Source organism: Micrasema longulum, unplaced genomic scaffold, assembly GCF_059751315.1.
Source record: "Micrasema longulum isolate JH-2025_06_02 unplaced genomic scaffold, ASM5975131v1 h1tg001792l, whole genome shotgun sequence".
Taxonomy (NCBI): Eukaryota; Metazoa; Arthropoda; class Insecta; order Trichoptera; family Brachycentridae; genus Micrasema; species Micrasema longulum.
Window position 1 is genome coordinate 653,826 of NW_028278966.1, and position 12,150 is coordinate 665,975.

Consider the following 12,150-nt stretch of genomic DNA (forward strand, 5'->3'; position numbering starts at 1 on the left):
TACAGTTATTAAATATTTTTTTGAGATGGGAATTTAGAAGACTTATTCATTGACAGAGCTTATGACCTTTAATGGCCTGGTCAAGTGATCCATTATATTTAATGCTCAAGTACGTATTTATCTTCGCAATCTCTCTCTAACTCAGTTCTCTCATAAAAATTAGGCTCCACTCCTTGCAAATGACTGTCTGCCTTCCCCGGTACATCTGCACAACCGAGTAACTAGTATTCACTACCCCCAATCCATTACCTACCAAGCACTAGCTACTACCCATAGTTACAAGGAACTGAATTTAGATTAGGGACGACAAGACAGGACCGGGTACAAGACTTTCACCTCCCTTAGATTATGAATAGTTGTTCCGATAACGCCGTCATTGAAGCTATAGATACGTATGAATATTATGTTCCTGCATAAGATTCAATGTATATTTTAACGGCGAAATCAATAATGGGGTGATCTTAATTCGACAAACGAAAATCGTTAGCTATACCAAGATAACGCATAGTTTTTTTTTTATCTTTATCTTAATGTTTAAATAATTGCGTAGATTTTGCATTCACCATCATTTTACGTAACATTCATCATCATCGTCATTCCCTTTCTGCTCGTTGTGGTGTACTGGGCACGTTATGAAAGTGAAGTTATTTAAACGAAAATTGAATGAACTTATAATTAAGTACAGATTTGTTTTATTTATTGTACCTAAATACATATGCAAACAAAAAAAAGGCCAATATAACGTGTATATTGTTTTATCTCTGATATAATATTATAATAATTGTTTCCAGCAAAGGCTCTATTCTCCACAATAAATGGGACACTTATTCAAAATATATATTTTTTTGTGATTTATTCCAGTTTTAACTTTCACTTGCTTACACTGCGGCATGTTACTGCTTCCAAATTTGAGTAAAAACCACCAAAGATAGTAATATAAAACTACGAAGACGAAAAGTTCATAAGTTGTTAGGGTCTTCAATGGATATGTTTTGTGTTTTTTTTTATTGATAAGTCATTTTATTATTTGATGTACTAACAGACACGTGCGGTAACTACAAGTATATAGGCGGACTATTCTACACTTGAATTTATTTTCCAACTTGAGAGTAGCGATCGAGTTGAAAACATCCGTTTATTTCTAACAAAAATATTGGTGGTTTAAAAAATCTAAGACCCTATCAAATAAAGGCCAAAAGAATGTTTGCAAAGCACCCAAAGGAAATAATTTCTCAAACACATTGAGTCAAATGGTCGACTTTCAATTGAAAGCCATAATAAAATCGTGAAAACGTTGACCAGTGCAAGTCTATTTGTATGCAACAAGCTTACTGCCCTAAAGTTCGCTAAAGCTTCCCCAATCCCCCTGCAGAGTCAGACAGAATAAGTCTCTATACCTCAGTAGAAGCTACGAAGCCTCTCCGAAGGCTTCACAAATGTAAATATAGTTCCTACGAATGGTGTCGCTTGTTACTGAGGATATTTACTATGACTGCTCTTCTTACTTCCAGGAAATATACCTTTGGCTGCAAATTACGGCTACTATATATTGATTGAAATACGGTTTACCTTGCTGAAAAGGTCGTCGGAATAAATTATAGGGGCGAAGGTCTTTAAACATATGTTACTCTGATGTTTGAACTCAATACAAAACAAAATATGAGATAATTGATATTTTCCTCCTTGCTGTTGAGTAATTTTGCCGAGCAGAGCCTGAACCGCCTCAACTCACTTCCTGTGCAACTAACACTAAATATGTATAAAGTGTTCAAAATGCACTTGTCAAATTGATTGCACCCAATTTTGTATACAATCAGAGACAATACTCCATTCATGTATAATAAATTAAATGTTTTACCAGTTAAGGGTATTTTATGGAGCAAAATTATTATCCAAAATATATTTAGCTCGAAATATAAAAATAAATTAGAACACAGCTATCTTACAAGATTAACATCTGTTAATGGCCTAGTTGTACCAAAATTAAAAAATAAATATGGACAACGTACGTTGGATTATATCGTTCTAAAAATATTTAATATGTTTCCACTTGACATAAAAACATGTAATAGTAAAAATAAAATTATGTTTTTATTACGTAAGTGGTTTAGTAGAAAGAACGTTCATATATTGATTTATTATTTATGTAAAACATTTTTTATCTCTCATTGAATACATTTTTGTTATTTTCTAAGCTTAACCTTTTCTTTTATTTCTTTCTTATTTTATTTATATTTTTAAGATCTTAATTTTTATATGTACTTTTAATTTTATTTTTATTTTCTCTGCAGGTATAAATTGAATTTTTCGATTTACTTTCTTTTATTTTTTATCTTGTTTTGATTACACTTATGAGCACACACTATTTATATATGTGTTTATATTTTTTTCCTATATTTTTATATATTCAAGTAAACGGCTAGTCTTTAATTTTGATTGTATTATTTTACTCTATTTTCTTACATTCCGAAAAATATTTCTTTAAACCATTTTTATCTGGTTTTGTTGAGTTTTTTCTTTTCTATCTTTTTAATAATATTTTTCAAAGCATCAAAAACAAAATAATATATGTTCATTATTTTATACGTATACAGTTTTATGTATGTACTCTTTTATTTGATTTAAAATTAATGTCTGAACACCCGATGACAAACTATTATTGAATTTATCGGGACAAAACAAAATGTATTAATATTGTAATATTGTGTATATTTTATTGAAAACAGAATACATCGTTTTTGAGTTATTTATGAATTCTCAATAAGCATTTATTTATAAACAAATTTTACTTCTTTTTCGCAAAGACAACTTTGAGGTTGTAAATTAAATATCAACCCATGCAGAAGCAGTATTTTTTTCTTATATTATGTTGTTTACAACTTATGTTTTGTTCAAACTTTTTATATCTTAATTCAATTTAATTTTTAAATACTTATTTATATACCATCCATAAAAGTTTATTTAATAACTGGTCGATTTGTTAAAATAAAATTTAAAAAAACAAAAAGTAAAAAGCATTTAATGTTTAACCCAAAAATGATTAATATACTAAAATGCGGTTTAAAATAAATATTTAAGCTGGATTTTGTTGAATTAAAAAAAAAAATATTAACATTATCTGCTTTTGAAAAAAAAGCACATTGGAAATCGATAAATAAACTATGTTTTTTTTTCAAAAATTAATGCTCGTTTCAATACAAACTGCTTATTTATTGATTTGCCGTTTATTTTGTATAACCTCATGTCAAAAGTGCGAACTGCTTATACTTAAAAAAATATCTACGATTTCCGACCTGGACTAGCATCTTATAGCATTTGTCCTATCAGTACGTTGGTATATGTTTATGCCACTACTGTACATAAAGTACAAATGTTGTATTTCTGGATTACCTGATTTTGGCACAAAGATGCCAAGGCTACCAGATTTCAGAGAGTTCCTATGGGCAGTTTTTCTCTTTGGCAACGATTTTTTTTCCTTGCATGCGGGCACCGCCGCGCTAGGAAATCCTCAGATGCAGTGTGCGGTATGTGGAGGCAAGCTGTTTGACTACTATGGTGAATGTGTTTAGTTGAATTGACATGATAGTGTATTAGTGTCCTGACGACGAGACGCATACGTCTCGAAACCATTAGGCGTATAAAAGTAGGTAAGTGGTTACAAACGAATATTTACTAAGATTTATTAAAACAGTTAATTACACTTCGATTTGATCCAATAATTCTCAATGCAACTACTTGTATAAATTATCACATGTTTATACGCAGTTACTAAGTATTTATATTTGTTTAAATCATTGAAGTTGATGGTGATATCTTGTTGCCGGAGGATTTAATATTACCTTCAACCGTTTAAGTGCCATAAGCGCGTAAACGCGGAGGGCCGGCCATCCAAAAATAGCGCGTAAAGACGCGTGCCTTTGTACACGCTTTACTCATAGGGGTCAAGTATTCTGAACTACTTTAGATTGCGAACACTCGGAGACATCTGTTAAAATGACCTTGATAAAATACTAGGACGCGAGGAATTATAAAAAATTATCGACCCGACAGCGCAGTGGTTCAACTGAGAGCCATGTTTGACGTATAACACGCGTCGGTAATGCAGACTTGACATTTTATTTTGGGAGTTCCTTTTAGTATCTACTTCATTCAGCTAAACTTAGATTGATGTAATATCTGATGCTTTATAATTTCGCGGTAGTTTAATATACATTTCTTTTTTTTTGTCATAAAATATGCGGATAGAAGAAAGTGAGTTTAATAATATTTCTCAATTTACAAGCACATTTATTAGATTTTATAGCAAAATGCGCGAGTCTGTGTTTATTTATCTTATAATATTATCTTCATTTATTTTATTGGGTAAACAAAGAACATGTCCACAAACATTGTTAACTTCTTTGTAAATTACTGTAGGATACTCATGCACACACCAAAAATATTGTTTACCCTTCATTTCGGGTACCATTTGTATCTCAATGTTATTAGGTATTTCTAGCTGACTGTTCCATTTTATTAGGTTTCGAATTTAACTAACAGAATTATGTACTAAGAAGAAAATAATCATGATACATTTTACTGACCTTTTTTTTGGATTGTTTTTTATTTAACGTTAATATCTTTCTATTTCTCAAAAAACTATTCCCGAATTTTTCCGAACTCTTTGTTAATCGTGGCAGCGATTTCAGATAAAGTATTCATGTAAGATTTTATAAAAATATTTATTTCCAACGAGGTTTTGGGTGAGTCTCTGCTTCAATTCCTTTTTGATTTTGGAATTGTTGACATTTTATCTTGAAAAATATTTTTTTTTGACAGGAGAAAAAAATAGAAAACTTTCACAGGTTAGAGTATTGTTTATAATATATATTTTACTGTCAGGACCAACATACGATTTTGAAAATAGTTTACCCTACTTAAAAAATAATTTAATATTAACGCCTGTGGCAATTGACAACCTTGACATTTAAAAAAAAATGGAGGCAACGGTGTCTTAAACGACACATCGCGTTTTCATTTTGTGAGTATTTATAACTTTTTTTGAGGCACGTGCTTGAAAAATAATTATTTTAGGTGATACCTTTTCTAAAAATTGCCTGAAACTCCACGGCCTCCTAGAGACTAGCAACATTTAGTGACACAGAAAATGTTAAATTATTAATTGACATTACCTGCGCATAAATAAAGTGACAATTTTGTAATGATCAAATAATTATGTGAATTTACGGGACCAACTCAGTACTATTCGATGATGTTATCGGAAAATAGAATTTCCCAGAATAGCAAACTATTATCTCTCATCAAAATGAAAGAGAATATTAATGGAGTGAATACGTGCAATTAGGAATGTAACAGTCAAAAATAATTATTAATTATATTATGAATTTACTTGCCTTTTATGGTAGTGGCTAGCGTGATAGAGTATAGTGGTCAGCGCGTATTTATTTTTCCTGCAAGGTATATTCGCTTTAAATTTCGTGTACTTTTGAAAAAAAATACAATCATTACGAGTCCCATCAAAAAATACAAGTTTCAGCTACTTTTTTTAACCCACATATATTTTCCATTAATTTTAATATGTAGATATATTTTTTGTTTGTTATTTTAAACTGAGCCCAAAAGTGTTTCTTCTTATTTTTTATGCATCGTCATTGCTATGATTTTTTGACGTTTTGTAATTTTGAAATTACTCCACATGTGACGTCACTAGTTATCGTCGGTGAGATGAACTGACATTTAAAAAGGTAACTCCGTACGTAAAACACGCTAAACATGGCTTTCCGGAAACCGAAAATCTGTCACAAGGCATAATTGATTGGCTATTCTAAATAGCTGTTGACTAGAGCCTATGACATGTTGTTGTAGTTTATTTTGATCAAAACGTATTTTAATATTTTTTTTAATGCATTTTCGATAATCTTCGTAGTACAATTAAATTTTCCAATTTTAAAAGCGTTTAAGAAAATATTTTTTATATCCAATTATCCGTAGCACTGAACTTCCTCGTTAGAAGTAAATAAATATAGAATTAGAAGCATACTTAGTATTTAAGATTTTCCTTTTTAATTTATTTCTTTTTAAATATTTAACAAATTATGAAGAGGTCTCTTTTTATTAATGCCTTGCAAATTGTATTAATGTTCATTAATTTTGATACTTAATTACTACTGTGGAAAGTGTACGTAGGTATTTAGCGTTTTTCAAAAAAAAATTTTTTTGTTTTTATGTTATGTATTCAATTTATGTAAAATTAGATAATATTTTTTTTTATGTTAAGATAATAATAATAGATTATGATATTTTTTTATATTTGATGCCAGAATATTTCAAATCGAGATTTTTTGAAAAGTCTACTGGTGATTTTCTGAAAATTGTTGACAAACTGCAGGAAAACTTAACTCGTCTAGGTCATAATATTAATACAAAAAAGACTCAGATTATTTGCAACAAATCCTGTCCTGACCCTGATCAGCCTCTTTATAATTATAAACAGAGTGTTAAACAAGTTAGCAGATTTAAATACTTGGGATTTAACACAAGTGAGAATGGAAGAATGTACAAATTTGAATTTTGAATTTAAAACAAATCGCTGTAGCTCAATCACAAATAACTATCGACGTGCTGAAAAACATGCTAAGCATTTGAGCGATCACAATGAACAATAATGAATATACTTAAGTTATCGCAGTAATAAAAGTCAATGCGTGTGTAATCTCTAAGTCAAAGCTCGTGTCGGTTTGTTTTATATTTTCTTCGTAAATAAATACAGTTCACTGGCAAAAAATCGGCGTTTACTATAAAAAATAATACAATATATTACATTTGCAAAATAGTTAATAGTATCTAATACAAAAAAGTGAAAATAAAATCACAATTACTGTGGCGACTGCTTTTCTTGACATTTGGCTTGCCAACCGCCGGTTAAGTACAATGAATAGCATGATAAATAAAAAATAAATAAATAAAGATAGCAGTTTTGGAATGTTTTCCATATTTACAACGGTAAAATTCAAATATGTGATTGCGCAAAAGGAATATTTTGTCGCGAAACGTAAATATTTTGACATTTAATATTAGGTGTTCACGGATGTTCTATTGTGATCGCGAATACGATAATCAACCATGGTGAGAAATTGCATCACGTCGCTTATTAGCACGTCGATAGTTATTTGTGTTTGAGCTACTGGAGCAACTTTAAACATGATGCGTGTTGTCTAGAACTCTAATCTATACTTGGTAAAAACAAAATGCAGATTATTCAACTCTTGTATAATGCCATTACTCTTTTATGGGTGCAAATCTTGGTACCTTGCCAAAGCTCACCAAACTTCTGAGTTTTAAAAGTAAGTGCTTGAGAAGAATATTAGGTATAAGGTGGTTGGATTTTATAACTAACATTGAAGTCCGAGAACGGACGCAGAAGCCTCCTATAACAAGCGTCTTGAGGATGCGACGGTGGACCTGGCTTGGACACGTGCTGCGCATGCCTCAGGAGAATTTGAACCCAAGTTGCCTCTTCTTTAAACCAGCGGGGTCCTGGAAGGCCATCGATGACGATCTTTCGACTTTTTTCGGCGGAACTAAAGGACGCTGGATTAACGTGGGAAGAGGCAAAAATGCTGGCTGACAATAGGGTCTCCTGGAGGCAACTGGTGATGTCTACATGCTCCACTCAGGAGCAGATGTGGAAAAGAAAGAAGAAGAAGAAAATCCAGATTAAAATTTTCATCAACCAAATCATTGTTAAAACTGTACCCCAGTTACATAAATTATTCCACATCCATTGAGTGTTACAATATTTATAATACGTGAATGTAGTGGTGATAAAGTCTCCGTCCAGCATGTCGGGTTGTCACTGGCTGTGTACTAATGCTTTGTGTAATGATACCTACGGAATATATAGAGACAAGCTTTACTCTACCTGAAAACTGTATGGAAGTTGTCCGAAGTAACCCAATTGACGCTAAAATTATCTCTTAAACAAATACTCCGTTGCGAACGACAAGGGTCTATCGTTCTATGCTAGATTTATTAATATCTGCGGTGACCAAATGTTTTGGTTACCATACTTATCTAACACTGTGATGGTTTCATTTTATAAAAATGAACTGTTATTGACAATATTTTGAGTTTGTCTAAATTTTTGTAGACAAGGACTGGATTCAACTCCCTGGGGATCTGTTAACATTAACATATTACAACAAAGATGAAGAACATTTTAGACAAGGTAATATATAAGTCTAGGCATCTACAGGGCTTATGACTAACAATGGCTGGTTTAAGGGGCCACTTTACACATAAAGGTTTCAGCTCATTAACTTTACTAACATCAACAGATGAAAGAATTGAAGGAATGTAGATGTTCAAATATGGGCAGAATGATGAACCACTTAAAGCAGCCAATGACAGGTCATAAGCCATGTAGATGCCTAGACTTCTTTATTACCTTCTCTAAAATGGTCTTCATCTCTGTTGGAACTGTTATTGGTTGCGCCACATGAACTATGTTAATAGAACATGTTACATATTTGATACCTACTGAGCCTTAGTGAAAATTTTGAAATTATCTATTGAGGTATATAACTTAAGTAAACACGAGCGTTCGAAATATGTTTCCTCAACCTGCGGCTAGTTGGCATATGTTTGATAGAACAGATTTTAGTCTGTTGAGAGCGTTCACCGGCTATTTTTCTCCTCGCAATGACCAAAATGCCTATATGTACGCTAAGATGCTGCACAAATTGATCTGGAAAAAAAAAACTATCGTATAACCTTTCACCGGTAAGTTATGTTTTTATCTTAATAAATACTTGTTTAAAATAGCTATTTTAATGATCACAAACGTTTTATTAATTTGTCTCTGTCCTGCTAAGTTAGTCGGGCGTATAGTGAAACGATAAACAAAGGTAACGCGTATGCGGAAGGTAGTGACATACTGAATATAACTTACAGTTGATCGATGTAAACAGTCCGTGCTTTTCACTGTACTACTTGGCTTGCCAAAGTCGACGTACTATGACGTGACGATACTTGCTCCCTCCACTGGTCATTGCTTTCCTTTGGGAACGACTGTTTAACTCAGATTTGTATGGAGTGTTTTCTCATATATCTCAATGGAATTTTCCTTCGGTGGGTAGAATATTTTTATGAACTGTCACCGAGTGTACACGTAAATTTGATGTTCCCAACAATCCGCTGTGTCGTGTTATCGGATAAATTAATAATCAAGAAACCGACAAGTGCCAATCTAACTACAGGAGCAGAGACAGCCTGCCGCGATAGAAGTTCAAACAATAAGGTGCTAAAAATCCAGTACATAGTAAGTAATTGCATTAATTTGTATTAGGGTTCAGTGGCAATATAAATGATGATAACACAAATCAAATTCCGCAAACCTACAAAATGCAATATTCGAGCGTTCATCCTGAAACTGGCAAGTGGCACGATTAGTTGTATTATTTGCAGCGTTTCTCGATATTTTTATTAATTAATGCCCCCTATTTTTCTTCTTAAATAAAGTAGGTTAAGTGAAAAATATGAGTTTGGCGCTATTTCTCAAACCTTCTACAATCTACTGCAGTAACAACATTCTGCAACTTTCTTTCTTTTCTCAACAAGTTTTAGCACTGCAGTCGCTTGCAAAATGGCCAACATCGATGTTCATATTAGACAGCGTTCAGTGATAGATTTCTTGAATACAGTAAGTGAAACGCCCATTAGCATTCACGAATGACTGGAAAATGTTGTCGGTGATGCAACAATATATGTCAGCTCTATTAGACGATGAGTTTTTTGCTGTAACGAAGCTGAAAAACAAAAACCGCAGCTTGATGAAAAGTGGAGCGTTAGGCCGTTGACTGCAGCGACTCCTCACAGCATTCAGCAATTCGCTTATTGTCATTCCTAGTGACCGCCGGATTACTACAAACATAGGCCACTAAAAGAAGCTAATCGTGGGGTTCACTTTGAAGGTAAGTATACCATGAAAACATCCGTTCGTCAATAGTTTAGAAAGCATCAACGAACTTTTTACCACAATTTAATACATGTTCTTGTTAAAATATGGACAAAAACTGCGTAAATGGATGGAGATTAAATTGAAAAGTAACTTATTAATCGCCAATATTGTGATTTTTAGCCTATGTAATTGCATTTTATTTTTTTGACAAATGGAAGGAGAAAAAATAGGTGACATTGGGTTTCGATCGAATAATCTAATCTGACATTATTAAATTGATAAAATTACTATTATGGACATAAGGTATTGTGATTCAAGTAAATACGGTTTTTGTTTTCATTTGTTTTTGCAATATGGCCAAGAGAATGAATGACAATATCCAAAAATCCTCCATTTAATTTTCCAAACACGCAGTGAAAGGGACACTGAAAGTAGTAGAGGTTAATTCAATTAAAAATAATAAAAGGGTAACTCGTTTATTGAAAAAAACATTTTTTTTTTGTTTGAATGAAAACGATAAGTTGACCCACGGTTATTAAAACAGTTTTGGGTATTTAAAGGAATATAATTTAATTTGGAAGAATTCAAGAAATTTAGATGTTCTAACATAAGCAAAATGTTGAATGTTACACAGTGTGTAAAGTAGACACTTAAACCGACCAACCATGACCGGTAAATGCATTGACTTCCATATTTTCTTTTATGAAATATGCTCTATCTCTGTTGTTATCTGTTTATATCTGATTCTTTTTTCAATGTACAAATATCAAACGCAAATTTGTGATCAAATGAAATGAAAATTGATGCCAGTAGATGAATAAAAAAATGACAAAAACATTGCTTATTTGTACGAGTTAAACCGATAGGAAGAACCACGGTCTTTAAAACGGTTTTTGGTATGTGTAAGAATATACTTTTTCACGAAAAAGTCCACATGCATTTTTTAAATTTCATGAGACCATAATGCCCAAATATAGAAAATAACATTCAGTGTATTGATTTCTTTCAAATCGAACCCGGAACCTTTTCTGTGTGAGTTAAGCATACCAATCACTACACCAGGGAGGCCGCTATGTTGACTCTAAAATGTTCTTCATCTCTAACAATAGACATACAAAATACGTAAATCCTAATAACTAACTAGGGTGTGAAATCCAGTTCTGAACAAAATTTGGAACTTGAACCATTTTTCAGAGATGTTATTTTTGCTTTACCTTATATGAGAACAGATCATTAAAAATTGTTCGTATTATTATGAATTATTCCCACGTAGTATTTCCCGATTACAAAACCGACATAAGCCTTCCATTAAATGAACAAGTTACCACCTACTCATCCTAACATCTGTGATTAAAGCTTTCTCCTCCCACCCCTCTCTGATCAATCTTTTAAGGGAAGAATGAAGTGGGTACTAGATACGTATTTAGGTAAGGATGTTATATTGTTCTCACATGGCTAATGCGACAGGATTATGGTAGCTAATGTGTCAGTTCTAACATTGTATTAAAGAGAGAAAATAATTAGTACATTTGAAATACATGTTTGAGACTCATCTTAGTCTCAAATTTACAGTTATTTTGCATTTATGTATGGCTTTTACTTTTCTTGTTTAATTTTATAACATTGAATTTTTAATTACTTTATTTTAATGGGTTTTGAATATTATTTAACTTATTTTATCTGATATTATGAAAGGATGTTTTACTAAAATATATGTGACAAACGCAGGGGGCATGACAGATTAGTCATTTTTGAGTAATTTGACTTTAAATAAAAAACACTGTACACCTAACATTTCAGTATAAAATTGACAGATCAATCATTCGTAAAGTTACTTTTTTTGGAATGATGCGAAGTGACTTTTTTCATATCTGACCCTTAAGAAATTGAATGTGAAGAAATGAAAGAATGACTAAATGTGAAATCACTGTGAATAAGATTATACTGAAATAGGTCAAAGAGTGTGTAAATTTGAGTATATCCAAATGCATGCAGACTAAGCTGAATTTCACTCCCTGGGGAGATATAAAGATTGAAATTTATTGCAACAGAGAACAAAAAATGTACTAGTTTGTATATATTTCAAATTCCTTAAAATACATTTACATTGTAAAAGTTGCTTAAAATATATAAATATATTTATGTCGGCCACGTAGTGTAGTGGTCAGCGCGTTTGCCTACCATGCAAAAGG